Raw genomic sequence first — 22,587 nt, forward strand, 5'->3', positions numbered from 1 at the left:
TTAACTGTGGTTTCCTGGATGGCCAATCCTGTCACTTGTTATTTGTAAAGCTCATATAAAAAGAAAACAACCATATACTAAACAACCTAATTTTTTTATGAGATTCAGAGTAAATGATAGTTCTATGAGGTACACTTGATTATTGTCAGCTCCATTTTTGAGGTAAGCAAAATTATGGCATAGAAAAGTTAAGGACTTTGCCCAGGGTCACAAAGATGGTAAGTCAGCAAGTAGCAGGATTCAGACTCAGTCTAAAGCCCATGCTCTTAACGGCTGTCTCAGACTCTTACCTCTGTTAAGAGGTAACAATATAATCATATTTCTAAACCGTTTTATTGTTATGCAGTTTAGTCTATATCTATCTTTTAATCTGGAAATATTATAGACCTTTTGGAACACATTCCTACCTACTACAATGACGTTATGACACTTGCATAAACTGTCAAAAAAAACTCTCCCCTTTTTTAACGTTTCCAGAAATAAATTATAGTTTTTATTTGATAATTTATATTTTATCTTTTTCTATAAAGTATCTTCATTGGTGAGTATAGATAGTAATAACTATACTTATAACACATTTATAGAAATCACAGTAGAATTTATAGCAGTCTACAGCTAAATAATATACTGTGATGATTATTCTGAATAATTTTCAAGATAAAGATCAGAGAAATTAAATGTTTTGTGTTTGTTTGTTTGCTATGTGATGGACATTAATTAATTTTTGTCTGTGAGGATCCTTGCCTCCTTCCTCATAGCACCTAAATTTCCTGTTAAGGAATTACTTCTGCCCCATTTTGGTCATCTTGCAGGGAGTGAACAGTTGACATTGTGGCTGTCAAAGGTGCCACATCTTGCCTTATGTTGGCCAACAACACCTGGGCTCCACATATGTCACAATCCTGGTCTCCCTTCAAAGGCATTGAATCTTGAGCATATGAGGCAAGAGTGGGAGAATATTTAGAGGTGATTTATCCCAGTGGGACAAGGGGGCAGTAGCTGCTTATGTCTTTTGTCTTATACCTGCAGCTGTCTCAGATTTGAAACAGTTTCTGTTTTTCTTGCTTTCTAGCCCTTTAGAACAGGTATTAGTTCCAGCCTATTCTTTTCAGTCCCCAAACCTTACCCAGATCCTTGCAATAAATCAAATTTCACTTTATTAGCTAGAGTTGCTACTTTCTGTTACTTACAACCATGAATCCTAACATACACATCTTGTCTATTCTTTTGTCCCAGGTCACCCAAATAGTAAATGGCTGAAAAACAACTTGAGTGAACCTGACTCTCCTTACTTGAATTCTCATACCCTTTTCAGTAAGTAATTCTGCTTCCTCAAGTATACATAGTACCTTCCACATCCTTCACATTCAAATCTTGCTGTCTGCACTCTTGATATCCAAAATCCTAGAACCAAATAAAGTTACTGATATCTCTTTCTATCCAAATTGTTTATCTAAGTGGTTGTTATTTAAAATAAAAAGACAGGGCTTCCCTGGTGGCGCAGTGGTTCAGAGTCCGCCTGCCGATGTAGGGGACACAGGTTCGTGCCCCCGTCCGGGAAGATCCCACATGCCGCAGAGCAGCTGGGCCCGTGAGCCATGACTGCTGAGCCTGCACGTCCGGAGCCTGTGCTCCGCAACGGGAGAGGCCACAACAGTGAGAGGCCCGCGTACCGCAAAAAATAAAATAAAATAAAAAGACAAATTGATTTGGATAGAAAGGGATACATTGTGGGCAATGAACCTGTTCTACAGCATTAACCAGATTGGGTAGCAAATGGACAGTTACCAAATACATTTTCTGTATGAGGAGCAAAAATCTTATATTAAGACTCAGACTGCAATTGTAGAATTAAAGACTGAAAAATGGAGTGGAAATATAGGGCAATATCCTTTCAAATAGATTTCCTTTCTTTAAGATGTAATCAATATTCTCTAATAAACATTGTACGCAGCTGCCCCTGCCCTAAACTCTCCTGGGAAATTTTCTGATTCATTATGGAAAACTGCCTAAAATATCTGTACCCTCTGATAAGACTCTCCTGAACTATAATTACAAATTGTGCTTTAGAAGTTGTTTTCAGGAAAGAAGAACATCAAAATTTTATTTCCTACATATTAAGATAAAATAATATAACCTAAAAGAGATACCTATTATATGAACAATCAGAGACTGTTTTGACCTGAAAGGGATTGTAGTGACCATCTACCTCAAAATTCCATATTTATAAATGTGGAAACAGAGGGTCAGGAGGATAAAGTGACTTGTATAAGATGATAGAGGTTCAGGGCAGGCTAAACATTCACTATATTAAGATCATGCATGTGTCCCCAGACCTAGTTCTTTTCTTAGGTCTGGTTGTATAAATGCTGGTGATAAACAAAGTCTGATTTATATGATGCATCTTATGTGGGAAATGTCTGTGACTCTAGGTATCCGATCAAACTTGAGAAATGACAGCACTGTTAGTGTAATAACTTTTGAAGATAACCATTGCTAATTTGATGATTACCAGTTGCCATTAAATGAATTTAAAAATTATTGTGTTTTTTTTCTAGAAAAAAAAAATTAGATGAGAAAGGTTGTTAGTGATCTTTTCTGACTCCCGAGCTAGTGTTTGTCCTATCACACTCTACCTATGATTGACAAATGAAAAGTTTTATTTTGTTCTTGGTCAGTTCTTGGTCATTATAATGTTTCCTTCTCAAACTACATTTGCTAAATTTTACACTTTATAATTCACAATCACATTTTTATTAGGCTCTCTACACTGTCTGTTATTAAATTGTCATGTTTTCAGATGCTTAGGGCTTTGGAATGTCCTATTACACTGGGTAACAAGGCCAAAATACAAAGAAGTACTGTGGGCTAATGGAGTCATGGAGCAAAAAAGCCTGAGGTAAGGAGCAATGCAGAAGCAAAGTAAAATAGAAAAGTACTCCAAGCAAAAAACAACTTATCAGGCTTAAGCCTAAAAGAGAATAATGTGGGTTTCTATTTGACAGCGAGAGGCAATGCTTAATGGAAAACATTAAAAGGAAATGGTTTACGGTACTTCGCTTGAGTCTTTACACATAAAAGATGTCACTTGTGTTCAGACAAGTGGAGAAGCCCACGAAGTGGGGAGAAGAGCAGAAAGTCATTCTGAAATAGGGAAGAATAAAATGCCTGGATAAACATTTTATACCTGCAGTAGCTATATTTTAATAATTTAAATCATTTTTCAAGACCCTATTAAGTTAAAATAAATTATTTTTGGCATTCAGAGAAGAAAGATAGATATGAAATCTGGAAAAACTGAAGGAGGAAAAAAAGATTAAAGAAATGGAAGCTCTTTAACTCCCCTCTTCTATCATCAAAACCTTTCAAATAAAGGTCGTTGTTTTAAATACTCAGGACATTGAAGACCCACTTTCTGTATATAGATTGTAAAGCCATACATTTATTACACCAGTGTGAGACTCATCAGAATTTCCTTATGCCTCTACATATATACAGAGCTGGTGATCTCTAGTTGTTTTAATGCTATGTTTCTGTATAAAGAGTTGACATTTGGCATAATCATTATAATATTTATTTTCTGACTGGTGTCACTATACCATAGCTGCTCATCAATTATAGAAATTAAAGAGATTTTTTCTTTAGGTAGCTGGACATCAAACATTACTAGCTTGTAAAGTAGTTACTCCTTGGCTTCCCAGAGATTTCTGACACCATTACCTGTCAGAGTTTCCATTCTTTGCTTCTGTTGAAAACTGAAACTGAAACTACTGCTTCCTGGAGCACCAATCATCATGGTCCTGGGCTCTCAGATTGTACCTTTTGCCCCAGGTCCCAAGAAGAATTCCTTAGTGGCAGATGAGGCAGCACCTCACAATGACAGCACCCTCTTAAACATATTGTTTCACCTGGTCCTTAAAGAGAAGGAGGTAGGAATGTTTAATTTTGAGATGTGGTATAACCAGTGCACGGTCAAATATCAAATGCCAAGTAGGCAGCAGACTAGAAGATTCTTTTCCAATGAGTGTCCTCTTTGGAATAATCTCTAGAATCTCCATACCTTTGTCAAAATACACTTCTGTCATTTGAGAGATTCCTCTAAAAAAAATCTACTAGTTCCAGTGGATACAAAGATAAAGTTTAGTTTCTTAGATTAATCAGAAATGGTTCAGAAGATATGACAGGTACACTTTGATGAAAGAGAAGCTTGAAAAATAAATCTACTAATTGGAGGAGCTTCCCTGGTGGTGCAGTGGTTGAGAGTCCGCCTGCTGATGCAGGGGACACGGGTTCGTGCCCCGGTCCGGGAGGATCCCACATGCCATGGAGCCACTGAGCCTGCGCGCTCAGAGCCCGTGCTCTGCAACGGGAGAGGCCACAACAATGAGAGGCCCACATACCACAAAAAAATCTACTAATTGGAGAAAATACTTAGATGAGGAAAAAAAAATCTGAGCAGTCACAGAACAGCATGAATTCAACAAATTCTAATAGCAAAATGGTTGGCATTGAAAAAGGCGTTGAGCAAGGACCAATATTGAAATTTTCCAATGTTCAGTTCAAATTCCTGAGACTATGTTCCAATAGGTAGCAACCTTGATATCTGGTCCTCTTCACTTTCTCCAAATGAGTGACCAATAGATACTGGAAACTCCAAGGTTCAGGCAGGTATTAAGGGAGTGTTATCTACCCAGAGATCATACTATGTAATTAACAAATGTCAAAATACTCCAGAAGAAACATCCTTCAGGAATGCTGCAGTGGTGAATACTGTTGGTTGCCTACCTGTAAGACCATCCTTCATGCTCCTCCATCCTTGCAGACAGAACCCTGATTTTGTTCAGGGTTCTGTGTTTCTGAGGAAGATAAGGTCATGTGTTTTTGAGGAAGATAAGTCTAAGCCAATCATGGTGGTCTCATCACTTTTGCCATTATACTCGATTGGCTTAGACAGAGCAAGTATTTCAATTCTGGCCAACGAGATGTGACAGGAAGTCTGGCTGGTGGCACCTAGTAAAGTTTCTCAACTCTTATAAAGGAACACAATACTAGAACCACCAGTTTTTCTGGATGTCTGGAACTGAGAATCTTCTTGAGGCCATGAGTGTAGCCAGTCTAAAAAGACAACTCAGTATGATGAGAATGGCAGTGCAAAAAGATTGAAAGAAGCTGTATTCTTGATGTTTAGCCTCTCAATCAACCTAGTAGTTGCTCTATATTCTGGATTTATGAGATAAATATCTCTCCTTTTAAAAAATAGCGGTGTTGAGTTTTTGTTATTTGTAGCTGAGTACATCTTAATTTTATGTAGTAGCCAATTTATAGTACTGGTATAGAATTGCAACTCCATACCTTCTTTAGATTGGAATAATTGAAGTAGATGGAAGATAACTAAATTCATGAGTAGAAAATATGAATCAGCAGTAAGTAAAATCTACAGCTGCTTTATGAAGCAGAACCTAAAACAACATGTGAATCTATTGCCTATTAGGAGCAAGGGCTCAGTCAAAATGAATTCACCTTTGAAGGAGACAACAAACATTAAATACACTGACGAAACTAATACGTGGGAGACATGTTTCCAACTCAAAGAGCAAAGCATACTGCACCTTGCTTAAAAAGAGTCCACATTCATGAGGCAAATGGAAAGTCAGTATGATTATAAGAGGATGTGGAGGAATTTCTAGTCTACTAAGTATCAAGAATCAAGATTTTCAATTTCATTTCCTACCATTGCCAGTGACATAGAAATGTTCACATTTTCTAATGAAGTCTTGGGCTTTTCCTTTTATTTTTAAAATCAAATGTATTCATACTTACATGCATTACTTCATAATGCTTTCCTATTATAATTTAAGGATAATTTCATATTCAAGTTTTCTCTGCCTAGAACTTCTTCAAGTCATCTTTAGGTCTTGCTCAAATGCCATGTCCTCTACGAAATCTTCCCTAACATCCTCAAGTCAGGAATATTCTCTCCTTCTTTTTGTCCTTGTTGTAATGTGTCTACACTAAGGTATAGCTCTTTTCAGAGTATCTCTTGCAATGATTTTGGCTATAAATGTGACTGTCAGCTCGCTGAGGTCACAAATCATACATCTTTAAATTTGCACCTTGTCATTTGGGATTGGTTTTGGAGGAAGAGAAGAGTTTACTAGACACGTGGACCAACTGGTCTCTGTGTCACTGAGTGGAGGCTCTTCCCTGTTCAGGCCAGAAAGGTCAGAAAACAATGAAAAGACACCTTAGTAAAGTGTGGCTATAAGGAACAAACTTAGAAGCTTCTGACTGAAACTTTTCTTTAAACTTTAATATGAAAGATTCTGCAAAGAATCATGCTACACACAATGTAGCACATTGTCTTTTAAACAGAAGCAGTGGTAGGACAGATGCACCTGTGTGTGAGCCTGTCCCTCTCCATATGGTTTAATTAGAGCCCATTCTTCATCCCTGATCTTTTAAAAGTATGAATCAGATCTTATATTTCCCATAAGAAAAATCCTCACTATAATATTATTAGAAAAACAAAACAAACACAAACAAAAAACCCCTCCTTCCTTCCACAGCCTAAGTGATTCCTGTCAATCTGGCTGCTGCTGCAGCAGCTTCATTACCTCAGCCTCTTACCTCACACTGCATTCATCAGGCGCCAAAATTCAGCCTTTTTGCAGCTCCTCATTAAGTTCATGCCAGCCTCATGGGTTTAGTTTTTAGAGTTTCCTCTGCCTGGAGTCTTCTTACACCAGCCATTTTCTCACTCACGTCTCAGCTTAAACACGTCCTTGACATGGTCTTACCAAATCATCGTGACTAATATAGCACGTAGGATTTTATTTTACTAAAATTATTTTAATTACTAATTTATTTTTATGCTTGCTGTGGGTTTCCCTGATTAAAATTAAACTTCTTGAGGGCAAGACAGACTTTGTCTTTCCTGTTTACTGCTATATCCCCAGCAAAGAACATAAAACACAGTTGGAGATCAATACATATTTGTTGAAAAATGAAAGCATGAATGAATGGACAATATCTTCAAAAAGATTTTTGGAAAATGGCTAGGAGAAATGGACCTCAGCATTCCAGTGCAAGTGCAGGGCAGAGCATGTACGAGACAACTGTGATGTGCTGGCCTTTCCAAACAACCTCCTGAATTAGGAAAATGCTAACTGAGGGTAGCTTAGATACAAAGGGTAAATATGGTGAGTAGATTTTTCCTTTTGGTTTTAGAGAGAATCAAGTGCACTCTTTAAAAATTATTCTTATATTATTATTATATTATAATTATTATAACTATATTATTATTAATTATTATATTATATTATTATATTATATTATTATATATTAAAATTATTATTTAATCTGGCATCTTATTATAAGCTATCTGAGGGTAAGACCATTAAAATTCTCTAAAAAAAAACCTCCAGCTTTTGTTTTTTATCTGCAATAATTATCTATAAGGTAAACTATATGCTTGTTTTGTCTTAAAAGACTTTCTTTTGGCTTTTAAGTTGGAAATAACGTAAGTAGGACAAAAACTTAAGAAATAAAAAATGTTAGAATTTTCAATGCTTTCACAGAGAATGGCAGCCACATTTAACATGGAATAATAGTCCTTTATTCTTAAAAATAAAGCAGATATTTTATAATCATCAGTTTTATTTATTTCTGAGCTGCTAGGTTTTGTTTTTCCCCATATTTTTTGTTCTTTCAGCTGTTGTCACAAATCTCCTCCATCTAATGAGTTCCCAAATAAACCTGATTTGAGCAGCAACCAGCTTTTTAAATTATGTTTTTATGGGAAGGAAGATGCTCTGGCAGGAAGTTATGAACGTGAGGAGTCGAAGGTTTGGCTCGCCAAGCCCTCCAGTTCTTAAAGCAGCTGCATGGGGCTCATGAAGACATGCTGCTTGTAACAGGTAAAGCAGATCTTGGTTTTACTGAAAAACGTGATAGGCCCACATCAAAGCAAAAGGTTAAAAAAGTAAAATAAAAACATAGTTTTCATCCTGTTAAATTCAAAACTACTCCCCTTTCCCTCTTTAAATATGCTGACTCAGATGACAAGAACATAACTGGGTTTCTGAATTATTTGAATACTTAAAGCTATCGTTACTATGTTTTATTTAAATCCAGATTTATCTACGTATTTATTTTGTTTTTCACATAAAACAACTGGACTTTATTTTTTCAGTTATGAAAATTTTCAAACACAAAGGTTAAGAGATTCATGTAATGAACCGCCAAAATCAATATAGCTTTTTTTTTTTAACCTATGTGTAAGGCCAACTGGCCCGAGGCAGGGGAACACAATCAGATTCACAGGTTGCATCAGACCGAAATTCTCCGGACCACCCAGTTCCAGAAACTGCCCTGGAGACATTCCGGACCACCCAGTTCCAGGAACTGACCTGGGGACTTTGAACCCAGCCCAGCCTTCCCGCCTTTCGAGGGGCGGGACTAACGGTCCCCCAGGACACCCGAAAAGACCACCAAATAAGGAATACCCTGCGCCCTCCCAGATTCACCACACCCCTTTCCCTTCTTCCCGTATAAAATCTTGCCCAACTCTCGCCCGGGTGCGACTTCTCTGGCCCCTTTCTCTCGGACCAGTGAACCTCGCCCGGGAGCGCTCCCTAATGAAGCTCACTTGAAGCTTTCCTGTTTCGTGGTGCCGTTTGTTAAGATCCGACCTTACATTTGGTGCCGAAACCTGGGAGGGGTACCAAGCCCCGCGGGTTACCGCGCGGGCCACTCCTCCCCTCCCCCAGGAGACAACCAGGGAACCTCTACTCATCCACCCAATCCGGCAGAAAACGGGGTAAGTCCCCCTCCCTTGTTCCCTCCGACCCTCAGAGTCCCTGCCCACCCAACTCCCTGTCCTTAATCACGGCCGCGTCAGGGATTCCTCCGTCCTCTCTCCGGGCCTCGGGCAACTGTGGAGACGTCCCAATTGCCTGACCGCTCTCCGACCCGCCGGGCCTCAGGTGACTGTGGAGACGTCCCAATCGCCTGACCGCCCTCCGACCTGCCGTGAATTGGAGACTGAGACCAGGGACGCCTCTCTCCCTCTCCATTCACTCAGGGACAGACTGGGGGTCATGGGAACCTCACAATCGAAACCAGATCCGAAGACGCCCCTGGGGTGTCTCCTAGCCAATTTTACAGCCCTCGGTTTCTCCCAAGATCTCCGTCGCCGACGGCTTATTTTCTATTCCACTGTGGCCTGGCCACAATATCCTCTAGACAATTAGTTCTGAAGGGACTTTCGATTGTAACATCCTCCGTGATCTAGATAATTACTGCCGCAGGACGGGCAAATGGTCTGAGGTCCCCTATGTCCAGGTTTTTTGGTATTTGCGCTCCCGCCCCTCCCTTTGTGTCAATTGTTCTACCTCTCAAAATCCTCCTTGCCAAACATCTCCTCCATCCAAAACCTCAGTCCCCTTGGATTCCTCCCCACTAACCGACCCTCCCGAATCTCTTACCACTCCCCCCTTCAGAACTCCTCTCCAACCTCCACCCTACCCTGAAGCGGTCCCTCCTCCTCCCGTTCCCGCTCCGGCCCCTCCAACAGCTCCCCCGCCTCCCTCAACGGTTTCTCCTCCCACGCCCCTTGCTTACACGCTCTCACGACTCCCAGGATCCAAATCTCCTCTGCTCTCTAAGGGAGGTAGCAGGAGCGGAAGGACTGGTCAGAGTCCATGTCCCTTTTTCTCTCCAAGATCTCTCTCATAGAAAAGCGATTAGGCTCCTTTTCTGCCGACTCTTCCCGCTACATCAAAGAATTTCGCTCTCTCTCTCAAGCTTACGATCTAACCTGGCACGATATCTTTGTGATCCTATCTTCTACTCTGACCCCTGACGAGAGGGAAAGAATTCAAACTGCTGCCCGAAACCACGCAGATCAGGTTCACCTTACCGACAACTCCATGCCTGTCGGAGCCACTGCTGTATCTGGCACCGATCCAGGCTGGACTTATCAGGATGGCCAAGATGGCCATCGTAAACGCGACCTCATGATCCAATGCCTCCTGGCTGGCATGCAGGCTGCCGCTCATAAGGTAGTCAATTTTGAAAAACTAAAAGAGATAACCCAAGAACCTAACGAAAATCCAGCTATCTTTCTCAATCGCCTTACAGAGGCCTTAACGCTCTACACCCGGCTGGATCCCGACACCCCGGCAGGGGCAGCGGTCCTAGCCACCCATTTTATCACCCAATCAGCCCCGGACATCCGAAAGAAAATTAAAACGGGCAGAGGACGGCCCTCAAACCTCTATTCGAGATCTGGTAAAAATGACCTTTAAAGTCTATAATGGCCGTGAGGATTTGGCAGAATCCAGCCGACAGGCTCGGATGCACCAGAAGGTGGCCCTCCAAACCCAAGCTCTTGTAGCCGCCCTAAGGCCGGCCATCTCCCATGGGTCACAGCATCCACGGGGTCCACAAAAAGCAACCCCGCCGGGGGCCTTCTTCAAATGCGGAAAAGAAAGCCACTGGGCTCGCCAATGTCCCAATCCCCGACCTCCTCCTAAGCCCTGTCCCAGATGCGGGCTAATGGGCCACTGGAAGAGTGACTGCCCTACGACTGGCCCTCCCTCAGTGTCTCCACGCGGGGGGCAGGCCGACCCAAGGGCATTACCACTCGAACTGCTGGTATTGGCTGAGGACTGACGGCGCCCGGACTCGAAGACCCCCATCACCCTCGCCGAGCCCAGGGTATTGCTACAGGTAGCGGGTAAGTCCATCTCATTTCTGGTGGACACGGGGGCGACCTATTCGGTCCTGCCTACTTATTCCGGGCCAGTTTCTCCTTCCCAGATCTCAGTCATGGGTATTGATGGCAAACCATCCTTCCCACTGCAGACCGGTCCACTCCCATGTCATATCGAAGGACTCCCTTTTACTCATTCCTTCTTAGTCATACCATCCTGCCCAGTTCCCTTGCTAGGCCGAGATATCCTTTTCCACTTAGGGGCCTCCCTCCAGCTGGTTAGACTAGGTCCCCTCCTCCCAACTCCTGCTTCCTCTTCTCGGCCTGTCTCTAGAACCCTCCCCCTCCTATTCCCCTCTTCCAATCACACCGAACCCAATCAATCCCCAAGTCTGGGATACTTCTAAGCCCATAATAGCAACACACCATTCCCCCGTTCTCATCCGCCTAAAGGACCCCTCCAAATTTCCATCAAGGCCCCAATTTCCCATCTCTGAGACTCACCTTAGGGGCCTACAACCTATTATCACCAGACTCCTAAACCAGGGACTCCTTATCCCCACTGACTCTCCCTGCAACACCCCCATCCTGCCTGTCCGCAAGGCCTCTGGGGATTATCGCCTGGTCCAGGACCTCCGAATAATCAATGAGGCCATAATTCCTCTCCACCCAGTAGTACCAAACCCATACACCTTGCTCTCCCATATCCCCCCATCCACAACCCATTTTACGGTTCTGGATCTCAAAGATGCCTTTTATCCCCCTACATCCCGACTGCTATTTCCTCTTCGCCTTTACCTGGACGGGTCCGGATACTCATACTTCCAGTCAGCTCACCTGGACAGTTCTTCCCCAGGGCTTCCGCGACAGTCCTCACCTCTTCGGTCGCTGGCACGGGACCTCACTTCCTGCTTCCTTACCCCCAGCACACTCCTTCAATATGTAGATGACCTCCTCCTTTGTAGCCCATCTCTCAGCCTCTCAAGACAACATACTGCAGATCTCCTCAATTACCTTGGCTCTCGCGGTTATCGGGTCTCCCCAGCCAAGGCTCAGTTATCTGTATCTTCTATAACCTACCTGGGGCTCCACCTTACCCCTACCACAAAAGGTCTAACAGCCGACCGCACCCGGATTATCCGTGAACTCCAGCCTCCGGAAACAGCAGAACAAATTCTCTCCTTTTTGGGCCTTATAAGATTTTTCCAACACTGGATCCCTAACTTTGCTCTCCTCGCTAAACCCTTATATCTAGCCGCTAAAAAAAACCCTCAAGGACCCCTCACCTCTCCTTCCGCCGTTGACAGGCCTTTCTCACCCTCCGTAACGCTCTGATATCTTCTCCTCCCCTTTCTCTGCCCAACCCAAACAGACCTTTTCACCTTTTTGTGGATGAACGGGCCGGAATAGCCACTGGACTCCTTGCCCAGCCTGTAGGGCCTTCCTACCGCCCCGTGGCTGACCTCTCCAAACAGCTAGACCCAACCATTCGGGGATGGCAACCATGCCTTCGGGCCCTAGCAGCGCAGCCGAACTGACCAAACAAACACTCAAACTGACTCTGGCCCACCCACTAACCGTGTTTTCCTCCCACCGGCTGGTCGACCTCCTAGGCCACAAGTCTCTCTCCCTCCTGGGCCCCTCCCGCATCCAGGAGTTCCACCTACTGTTCATTGAAAACCCTGCTATCTCCCTAGACCTCTTCCCCCGCCTAAACCCGGCCTCCCTCTTGCCTACCTCCGATATCGGGGCCTCCCCTTCCCACTCCTGCTCCCAAGTCGTAGAGGCCCTCAGCCCGCCGAGAGAGGGACTCTTTGACACCCCTCTTTAAAATCCGGACCGCACCCTCTTTGTGGACGGTAGTCTGATACTCAGTCCTGACGGACGCCGACGGGCAGCCTACGCGGTGGTAACTATCTCAACTATTATCGAGGCTAACAGCCTCCCAGAAGGAATGGCCTCCCAAAAGGCTGAACTAATCGCACTTACACGAACCCTTAACCTTTCCACAGACCAAAGGGTTAACATCTACACAGACTCTAAATATGCCTTTCTCCTTGCACACAGCCAGTCAGCACATCAATTGAAGCACCACCAGGCATGTTTTTGTGGTGCAATGGTTCCCTCACAAGAGATCAATTCTTCCTCCCCCTTCCCATGTATCCCCATTACTCTCGTCCCTATAGCCAAGCCGAATTTTCCTCACTAATCATGCCGCCCTTTACCCGATGAAAAAGAGCTATCTTTCTTCCTCTGGTCGCAGGCATCTCTCTCACCTCCTCCCTGGTCGCTGCGGGCATCGGGGGAGGAGCCCTAACACACAGTGTCTGAACATCCCGTGACCTAGAACAGAAACTCCAGCTAGCCATCGAGGCTTCTGCCGGCTGCATCACCTCCCTCCAGCGCCAGATCACCTCAGTAGCCCGAGACGAGCCCTGGATCTCCTGACGGCCGACAAAGGAGGTACCTGCCTCTTCCTACAGGAGGAATGCTGCTATTACATCAATGAAACAGGACTCGTCGAAGACAACATAAAAGCCCTCCATCGCTTAAGAGAAGAACTCCAACGCAAACACCAACAGTCCGCCTCCCCAATTCCCGATTGGTGGCGATCCACCCTCTATACCTGGCTAACACCAATCTCAGGCCCCTTAATTCTCATCTGTATCTTGCTCACGTTTGCTCCCTGTTTTCTTAGGTTCCTTCATAGGCACATGGAGGAAGTCTCTCGGGTGGCCACAAACCAAATGCTCCTCGGCCCTTACACCTTGCTTCCTACAGAACCCCCCACTGGCCTCCCCTAAGCCTTGGACCTCTGGTCGCCCGACTCCCCTTTCGACGCCCCCATTCAGCATGAAGTAGCCAGAGATCAGAACGCCGCCCCATTACACCAAAGATGTCGGGATGTAAGGCCAACTGGCCCGAGGCAGGGGAACACAATCAGATTCACAGGTTGCATCAGACCGTTCCAGAAACTGCCCTGGAGACATTCCGGACCACCCAGTTCCAGGAACTGACCTGGGGACTTTGAACCCAGCCCAGCCTTCCCGCCTTTCGAGGGGCGGGACTAACGGTCCCCCAGGATACCCGGAAAGACCACCAAATAAGGAATACCCTGCGCCCTCCCAGATTCACCACACCCCTTTCCCTTCTTCCCGTATAAAATCTTGCCCAACCCTCGCCCGGGTGCGACTTCTCTGGCCCCTTTCTCTCGGACCAGTGAACCTCGCCCGCGAGCGCTCCCTAATAAAGCTCGCTTGAAGCTTTCCCCTGTTTCGCGGTGCCCTTTGTTAAGATCTGACCTTACACTATGTATTTAAAAGCTGATTTTTTTCTTAGAAAAAGGAGGCTAGCCATCATTTTAGGTAAGTCAAATTACAGCACAATTTGTGGGAGCCGTCAAGAGACTGCTTGAAGTCACAGTTCCCATACCTAGGCAAATATATAAACTCAAGGGGACAAAAGTGAGATGCTAAAGAATTATTTAATTGCCTGGCCACTGGAACCAAGCAATTTATTGATTTATTTTTCAAGAATCATTTGGATCTACCAAGTGCCTATTTTGACATCATGTTGCTTAAGGACAAAGAATGAAGGTCTACGGTCATATAAACATTTCTGGGTGAGGGGTAGAGGTGCTAAAGTGGCCACATTGAGCAGACATTGGCAATCCCATCAGTGACACTTGACTATTGCAACTCATGAATGTAGCATAAGATACAATTCACTTGGAAAAGATAGGAAAATAAATTACTTGTAAATTAAACAAACAAACTTTAGAGGGTTCTAACGTTCCTGAGATGGATAAAGATGGGTGGAAAAGGAGTTAAAGGAAAAATATGGGGTTGCCAAACTTTTGTTTCCTTAACTCTGAAAAATGATTTAAAGATAGAATTTGATTGAATTTATTTCATTACAACCAGAATGTATTGGGAGGAATAAAAAACTTGATGAAAATACTATGGAAGTTTTCGATGCAGTAAAGATCAAATATCAAGTAGACACTTGACATAGATTTATGTCTTAGGAAATAAAGAAGGAAATATAAAGTCTCTGCCCTTCCTAACTTTACGTTGGCTTATGCTTTCTAATTTTCTTAGAGCTGTCAGTGGAACCATTTTTGAGAACAGAGTCGCTCCCTTTCTTAATGATTTATATTTACAAGTAAGGTGGCAGTGAAGGCTTTAATGAGAGCTACTTATTTATGTCTGCTAGACACACAGGAGAATTTGGGCAGCAGGGTTGTCTACGTAGCATCCGAATTTGGAGTGTGTTGATCAGACTGGGGAAATTTCGCACGACTTTGGGAAAACTGAAGTAGAAGTAGAAAAGAAGAAACGCAAATACCAAAATGCTTTAAAAATATTATTATAGTAGGAGTTCTCGGGTCACCTAGTGGTTAGGATTCCAGGCTTTGACTGCTGAGGCCTGGGTTCAATCACTGGTCAGGGAACTGAGATCCTGCAAGCTGTGCAGTACGGCCAAAAAATAAATAAATACATAAATAAAATAAGCATTACAATATTATTATGGTAAAGATGAAACAAACGATGAAGAAAGTTTGAAGAGGCACACATACACAGTCTTCTGAAAATAGCACCATTCATTTCCAAAGAGTCTTAGGATGCCCAAGACATCAGGAAATAAAAAGAAAAGCCAAAGTATTTCACTACTTAGTTTCCATCAGCATTTCTGGGGCCCTGGACATGGGTGATGATATTTGGTGCTGAAAATGTTCTCAGCAGATACTGTGTTAGAAGCAATCTCTCTTTAAATGAAATGTAAAATTTTCAAACTTGACAAAATGAATCAAGTCCTGTCAAATCTCTACTTATATTGATATCAATGTGTATTTACAAACATATATTCGATGAAAAGCAATTCATGGACACTGGCAAATTTTTTAAAAAGTTATCCTCTATTATTATATATGTATATATAATAATATTATATATAATATTATATTATATATATATTATATAATAATATAATATATTAATATTATAATATGTGTATATAATAATATATATATATTATTATATATGATTATCATATGATTCCCACCAATTTAAATACTAGCAACCTGATAAAATTTGTTGCCAGTAATCTGTTTTAACTTTTATATCTGGTCCCAGGGATTGGTGCTTAATACATGTCTATTCATGAATAAATAGAAAAAAAAAAGAGAATGAGTGTGTAAGTGAATAACCAAGTAAATACTAAACCCTTCATTTTTTGCCATAGAAACAGTATTATTTTAGTTTCAAATATTCTCTAAAAATTGTCTAACAAAGCCTAGTAATTTGTTTAGCCAAATCTCAATATATTTTCATTAAGTCAAGATTCAGTTTTCTAGTTGCTGCTGTTGTTATTTTGGAACAAATATTCTATGCCTGCAGTCTGCAAGCCCAAGGTTTATTCTTACTCTTTGTCTCTCTTTTTAAGTGACAATTGGTTAAGAAATCAGTTTCCTCCTGTGATATGTTAATATCAGATGTAACACAGCCTACTGAATTTTAAAATTGTAATCTGCTCAAGCTCACAAAGGAAATTGTGCAACTGAAATTCATTTCAGTTTAAGCTAGTTTAGTTAAATATCAGATTGCCAGTCAACAGGGAAATAGTGGAGGCATCTATGGATAATGATCATTTACTACTTTAGGAAAGACTCTGAATCACCATTTCATACATACTAACAAGTGTCATCATATTGACATCTACACAATGAAATAAATATATAGGGGGCTTCCCTGGAGGAGCAGTGGTTGAGAGTCCGCCTGCCGATGCAGGGGACGCGGGTTCGTGCCCCGGTCCAGGAAGATCCCACATACCGCGGAGCGGCTGGGCCCGTGAGCCATGGCCGCTGAGCCTGCGCGTCCGGAGCCTGTGCTCCGCAACGGGAGAGGCCACAATAGTGAGAGGCCCGCGTACCGAAATAAATAAATAAATAAATATAAATAAATATATATATATATAGCTTTCTGTTCGACTTTTACCATTTGCAAGATTTACTTGATTATACATACTGTAGCCTGGTAAAGCATTTCCACTTTGCTAAATTCTTGATGTATTCTGGTACCATGTCATTTCATTAATAACTATATAACTTGTTTTATCTTCTAGGGCTTAATTTACAATCTCTGCAAGTGTATGTGGCATTGAAGGAGACAATTAGTCCACTGAAGAAATGGAAATGCACTTTCAAGTAGACTGACACCAGTTTTGCTAGAAATGCCATGGTTATGAAAAGGCAGGATGCAAGTCTGAGGGTGAGTTGTAACCCTGCACTTGAGAGAAATAAATAGTGAGACAGAACATGAGTGAACACATTGCCTGGGTTTATTTGTTTGAAAACCTGCACCTACTCTGACAGCTGTAATATAAATAGATATAGAGTGCAGAAAAAAATTATTGAATAAGGCATACACAGACTGTTTTCTACTCTCATCAATAATTTTGATACTGACAAAAGTTTTGCCTTCTGCTATTTCATCAGTCTTTTCTCTCAATTAAAAACTCCGTGAACTTTACCCTATATAACAAAAGTGTCTCTTTCCCTTCCTGCCACCTCTTTTAACGCAGATGTCACTCGGAAGGTAGACTCTAGAAATACAAATCTCACCTTTCTGCTGCTAGTTTTCCTTCTTATTACATAGAATGCAGTGGCAGCTTTTTAGATATTTTATTTGCTTTGGAATTTTCCCATTTAAAATATGAAGTGCTAAGCTAAGCAATGGTAAAACAAATGGTATAAGAGAAAGTTTTCCCTCTCTCTGACACAGACAGTAATCAATACTGAGCTTTGCCTCTCGAATTCTGCAAGTGCCGTTGCTGCCCCAAGTTATGCCTACGGTTCTACAAGCAACCAGGATGAGAATAATTTCGTAGGGGAGGAAAATATCTTTTTCTTCTCCCCTTCTAAATTCTTGACTGGTGTTCCTGTAGCAAAAGAGAGATGAACAAGAGAAAATATACAGATTTATTTAATATAAGTTTTAAGCCACACGGGACCTTCATAAGGGAATGAAGACTAAATGAAACCTGAGTGTTTTTCTGCTAGTTTGATGAAGAATGAGAAGTGGTTGAAAGATGTGATAGGACAAAGGTGAGGCAAGGCCTGTACAGATTCTTCTCTGTGTCTCTTTATTTTTGGAGATAAGGATGCTCCTTTCTTCGGATATAGAGAAGGCATCCCTCACATAGGAATCTTATGACCTGCTTCAGGGGACGGTCAGAAAGTTCTTCCTGCACATACCATTTCTCAAATTCCTTCAGCTTGAAATACACAATATGCCAAGATGCCATCTTTGGGGGTAGTGTGTCCTGAACCACATAGACTTCCATCAAGCTATTTTTGAATTAAGAATGAAACTAAACAGCACAAATAATATACAGTAAAATCTCAAAACAGACATTCCCAGGCACAGGGCTGGTGGGATGACATGGAGAGATAAACATTGGCCAGCCAAGGCTGGACTTACTATGGATTTACTAATCTCATCTCCTGCTGTCTCTCAGGTTTGCAAGGACTTGAGTGGGGCTGGGAAGAACCAATCAAGTTAGAAGGCAAGTAGTGCTTTTTAGTCAAGGTTTTGGTCTTGCTACTGTGAGAAGCCTGCTATTCTGAGACACAGATATGGGGAATTTGCACATCAATGGTTTTGCTACCCTTCCTGCTGAGCTGGTTTGGCCACCTAAGAGGGAAACACCTAGGAATTCAACCCACAAATAGGTTTGTTTCTCTGTTTTAAGATTTCGAGTTCTCCTCAGTGGTTGATAGTTCCTCAGGCCTTAACCTGTATCCATATTTTCACAGCTATTTACCCCAGATGGTTTTCCCCTCTCTCACTTCAGTGCCTTACACAACACAAGAAAAGTTCAGGGATGAAGGTCCCAGGAGCGCTCAGAGAGATGTACTTTGTCTCCGGGAGAAGGTGCAGAGTAAGACTCTTAGAAGGCACTAAGTAAGGTGGCAACCGTGATCTCAAGTAAAATAGCCCATTGGAATTCTTATCTCTGCATTTCTCTCACTGTAACTCTAGAAGACCACTGGCTGTACGATTGGGAAAATAATGTCTAATTCACAGGGCTGTTATGAACATTCAGTAAAATACTGTACATGAAGTACCTAGTCCAAAACTTGGCAAATACTGTGGGCTAAATATGTGTATTTCCTTCATCTCTAAATGTCCAACCTCCCTCCACATCTCAACTTACTTCACCAAATCCGAATTCTACCTAAATAAATCTTCGGGTTTAGGAGAGCAAATGAGTCTCCATGACACTCCTCGAAATTGTATGGTTAGTCAGGATTGAATCTTCAGGTAGTATCTAAACCACACCGTATCTCATAGCCACCTTTGAAAGAACACTTGAGTAATATCTCTGTATGTGATTGGAAAAGATGTCATTTTACTTAAGAGAATAGATGCAGTTTGAAACTGAATGACAATCTTGGAGTGTTTTCATTTTCAGTTTAGCAATTTGCTAAGGAATTTTGATGACCTTGAGGATTTTAAGAAGCTCAAATGAACAAAAGTACTCTGCATGACCCCCATCACCAATAGAATAAAAAATAATTACAGGTAAACTTTTGTTTTATTTTACACAATCTCAAATAATGATGCTAAAAAAAGACTTGTAACCTAGTACCTAATTGTTTTTTTAGCTCTCTGGAAAACATGTACGGATTAATCACACATAGTTTACTGGCATGAGCAATAAAGAAAGACAATTACTACTTTCCAAAGCAAAAAAAATATAATAATAATCCACAATTTAGATCTTTAGAAATCTTCCACTGAAGGAAGACTTATTACAACAGCCTTTGAAGAAATAGTTCAGATCACCACAATCATATTTAAATACGGGAAATAAAATTAAACACATTTAGAATTCTACACTGTTCTTCTAACATGTCTTTAACTAAATAGGTGATTAATAAATATTTATTGTTAGGTACACATGCTTTGACTTTTGAAAATATTGTAGAACATACATTTAATTTCCTGAGTTTCAAACATAATGCTTGAGCATAACTCTGAATACAGTTATGTTTCTGGGAGATAGTAGCCTGGAAAAGAAGGAAAGACTGTGATAAATTATTCCTCAAAAAACATTCTTTTTGAAGGCACAATGACCCAGGTAACAGCACCACAACTTTTATCATATTATATAGAATTTTCCCCCCAGAAAACCTATCAGATTTGTAAGCATGGCTATAAGAAAGAAAATGCCTTAGAGATAATGTAGTTACAAACCCATCTAAGTTCTGTATTTGTTTTGAGAAAAGATTGGCCCTGTCTGCAACCTATAGTGGGGAACTTTTGGTGTTGTCTCATCCTCCACGGTGGGTGAACTCATCCCTTTCCACTGTTCGGACACAGCAGAATGTTTATTCACAAACAGCACATTTATTCCTAGGATATCAACAAAAAGAAATCCAACATAGACCTTCACTTTTGTCTTCTCTTTCTCAAAACCTCTCTGAATTATATCTGCTCTTCACTGATGATAATCTCCCTGGTAAATCAAGCTCTTGTGACAATGAATGTTATTGAGTTACTAATTAACCTTCCTATTTTTGATATTTCTGGAGATTCTACGTTTTTGAAAATTATTTTGGTTGGAAGAATATCAGGAACATAAAATATTGCATCTGAGCAGACACGTTTCCTTTAACCTTTCCAGTAAAAGCTCACCTCAGTACCTGGTGAGTTTACTGTAATCAAATTTGTAGCTGAAAGAATAGATATTTTCTGATTTTCCCTGAGAAGCTGGTTTGCAGCTTGGCTATATAAGCTGAGAGTAAAAAAGTAAAAAGATTCAATACCAACTGTGGCTCAGGGTCAATTTATAACAATTTTTACCAAAAAATAAAGGAAAATCGAATTAAAGTAAATTTAAAAAAAACTTCTTGGGAAATTTTACAACTGCCCTCAGAACCCTTAAAATGTTCACATTCTACATTGTCTAAAATTACTCCTGTTTTCTTCGTCTTCAATAATTATATTAAAGACTAAGCAGAATATATAAAGCCAAAGGAGATTTAGCTTCAAGATATTAAGCAATGCTATTTACTATTGGAGAATAACTAAAATACGTTTTTAATAATGACAGACTAGAAAGATTTTAATCTTGGTTTATTGCCACACACAAATATGTTTAACAATTTTTATAATCTATATGTTGCTGAAAATGTATTTTGGTATGCATGTTAAGTAAATTAACATTAGCTACTGTATTATATAAACCCTGAAATCTCCACTACTTCATATTATTGAAGTTTATTTGTTGCTTATTTAAAATTCATCTAGAGGCAAGGAGGGAGTATGCAGTATTTAGTGATTCAGGAACTCAGATTGATAGAAGGTCTGCATTTAGAATGCATGTCCCACAAGGCCACCTTAAACATTGACATCCACCCAATATACACAGCAAAATAAAGCCTGAAGGGTAAAATGAGAGATTTTTATAGGCCAGTGCTGGTAGTCATATACATCACTGCCATGCACATCTTATTGGCCATAACTCAGTCGCAATAAAGGTAGGCTTTGAAATAGTCTGAGAAGAAAAGAAAAAACAGGGAAGTCTTTATGGTAGATAGTTAACCAGTGTCTTTTGTAGGCCTTTAATTCTATTAATATCCCCTTAATTCACAATACAATTTCAATATGTGTTCCTTTCAAAATGTTTGATACCCAGATATAATTTTTAAGCCCACATAAGAAATCAAAGAACATTCTTCTAAAAATTATGTGTACTTGCAGACTAGTGAATTTCTTATGACTCATTCTAAACAATAAAATATTATATATTCTAAGAAATCATGATTAATAATGACATAGGTATTTGTTATAAACATTGGTTCACGTAAAAGAGAGCTCTCAAGGGAATAAAGATGTGACACATGAAGGTGGCCCCTAACCACATCCACCAGAATCCTTTGTACTTATTCAATATGCCCATCCCTCAACAGCCACAAGTGTTGCTCAAGGTTCACACCTGTAACTTCTCCAGTAACTTCTGAGTCTTGCCTGGGTAACTGAAACCATCTCTCCGGGGGTTGCCTTGAGGTTATACAACCAGATGTATATTCAATGAAAGACTGGTGGGGGGATTACAAAAGTTTTTGCTTTCTTGCCCAAAATTGAAACAGAATCTGCATTTCAGTATAAGCTCCAGAGTTCCTTGAGGAATAGGGTGAGGCTGGACTTCACCTGACAACAGGAAGTTGTATTACTACTTCTATCCTATCTAGCATCCCTAACTCCCTTATAGCTTTTGCCCTTAGCAAGTCTCTTTCATGTACACAAATACTCATTTCAATCTGTTTCTAGGGAACCTGACTCAATACAGGAGATAAATCATTTAAAATATCTTTTAAAGTCCCTGGCATCTCTAGACATATTTCGTGCAGGTAGTGAAGTTGCAAAGACTCTGAATTAACATTTTACATTCTGGAAAATATGTCTGCAATATCTCTTTACAAATCAGGCTTTTCTTGTTTTACAACTATGCTGAGCGTCTTTGCTTTCCTTTATACTCATCAGGAGCACCCATGAAGTACTAGGAATAAATATAAATGAAAAAGATATAGCTAGAGAACCAAGATCCAAGGAAGAAAGTTGGCCTCAGCAAGTTAGTGAATAGAAAAGATGACAACACAAGCAAATTGATTACCAGCAGAAACTATTTCAAGTTAACATTGAATCAGTAAGTGCATATGTAACTGGAGTCAGGTATATTTAATATTCTAAAACTAATTGGGCATACACTAAATGATTCTGACCTATACAAGTTTAGTTTACTTTAACAGAATTTTTTTTAAATAGATGTATTTGCTTAGAAAATTTAAATGTACCTTCTAAATC

At 40.9% G+C, this 22,587-nt stretch overlaps 1 non-coding gene across 1 annotated transcript; it reads left to right on the forward strand.

The window, feature by feature from the left end:
* Positions 1 to 2,248: 2,248 nt before the first annotated feature.
* LOC137226842 (small nucleolar RNA SNORA72) lies at positions 2,249 to 2,381 on the forward strand. The gene has a single exon (XR_010944543.1). It is a non-coding gene; the product is annotated as a small nucleolar RNA SNORA72 (small nucleolar RNA).
* The last annotated feature ends 20,206 nt before the right edge of the window (positions 2,382 to 22,587 follow it).

The sequence above is a fragment of the Pseudorca crassidens genome, chromosome 6, assembly GCF_039906515.1.
Source record: "Pseudorca crassidens isolate mPseCra1 chromosome 6, mPseCra1.hap1, whole genome shotgun sequence".
Classification (NCBI taxonomy): Eukaryota; Metazoa; Chordata; class Mammalia; order Artiodactyla; family Delphinidae; genus Pseudorca; species Pseudorca crassidens.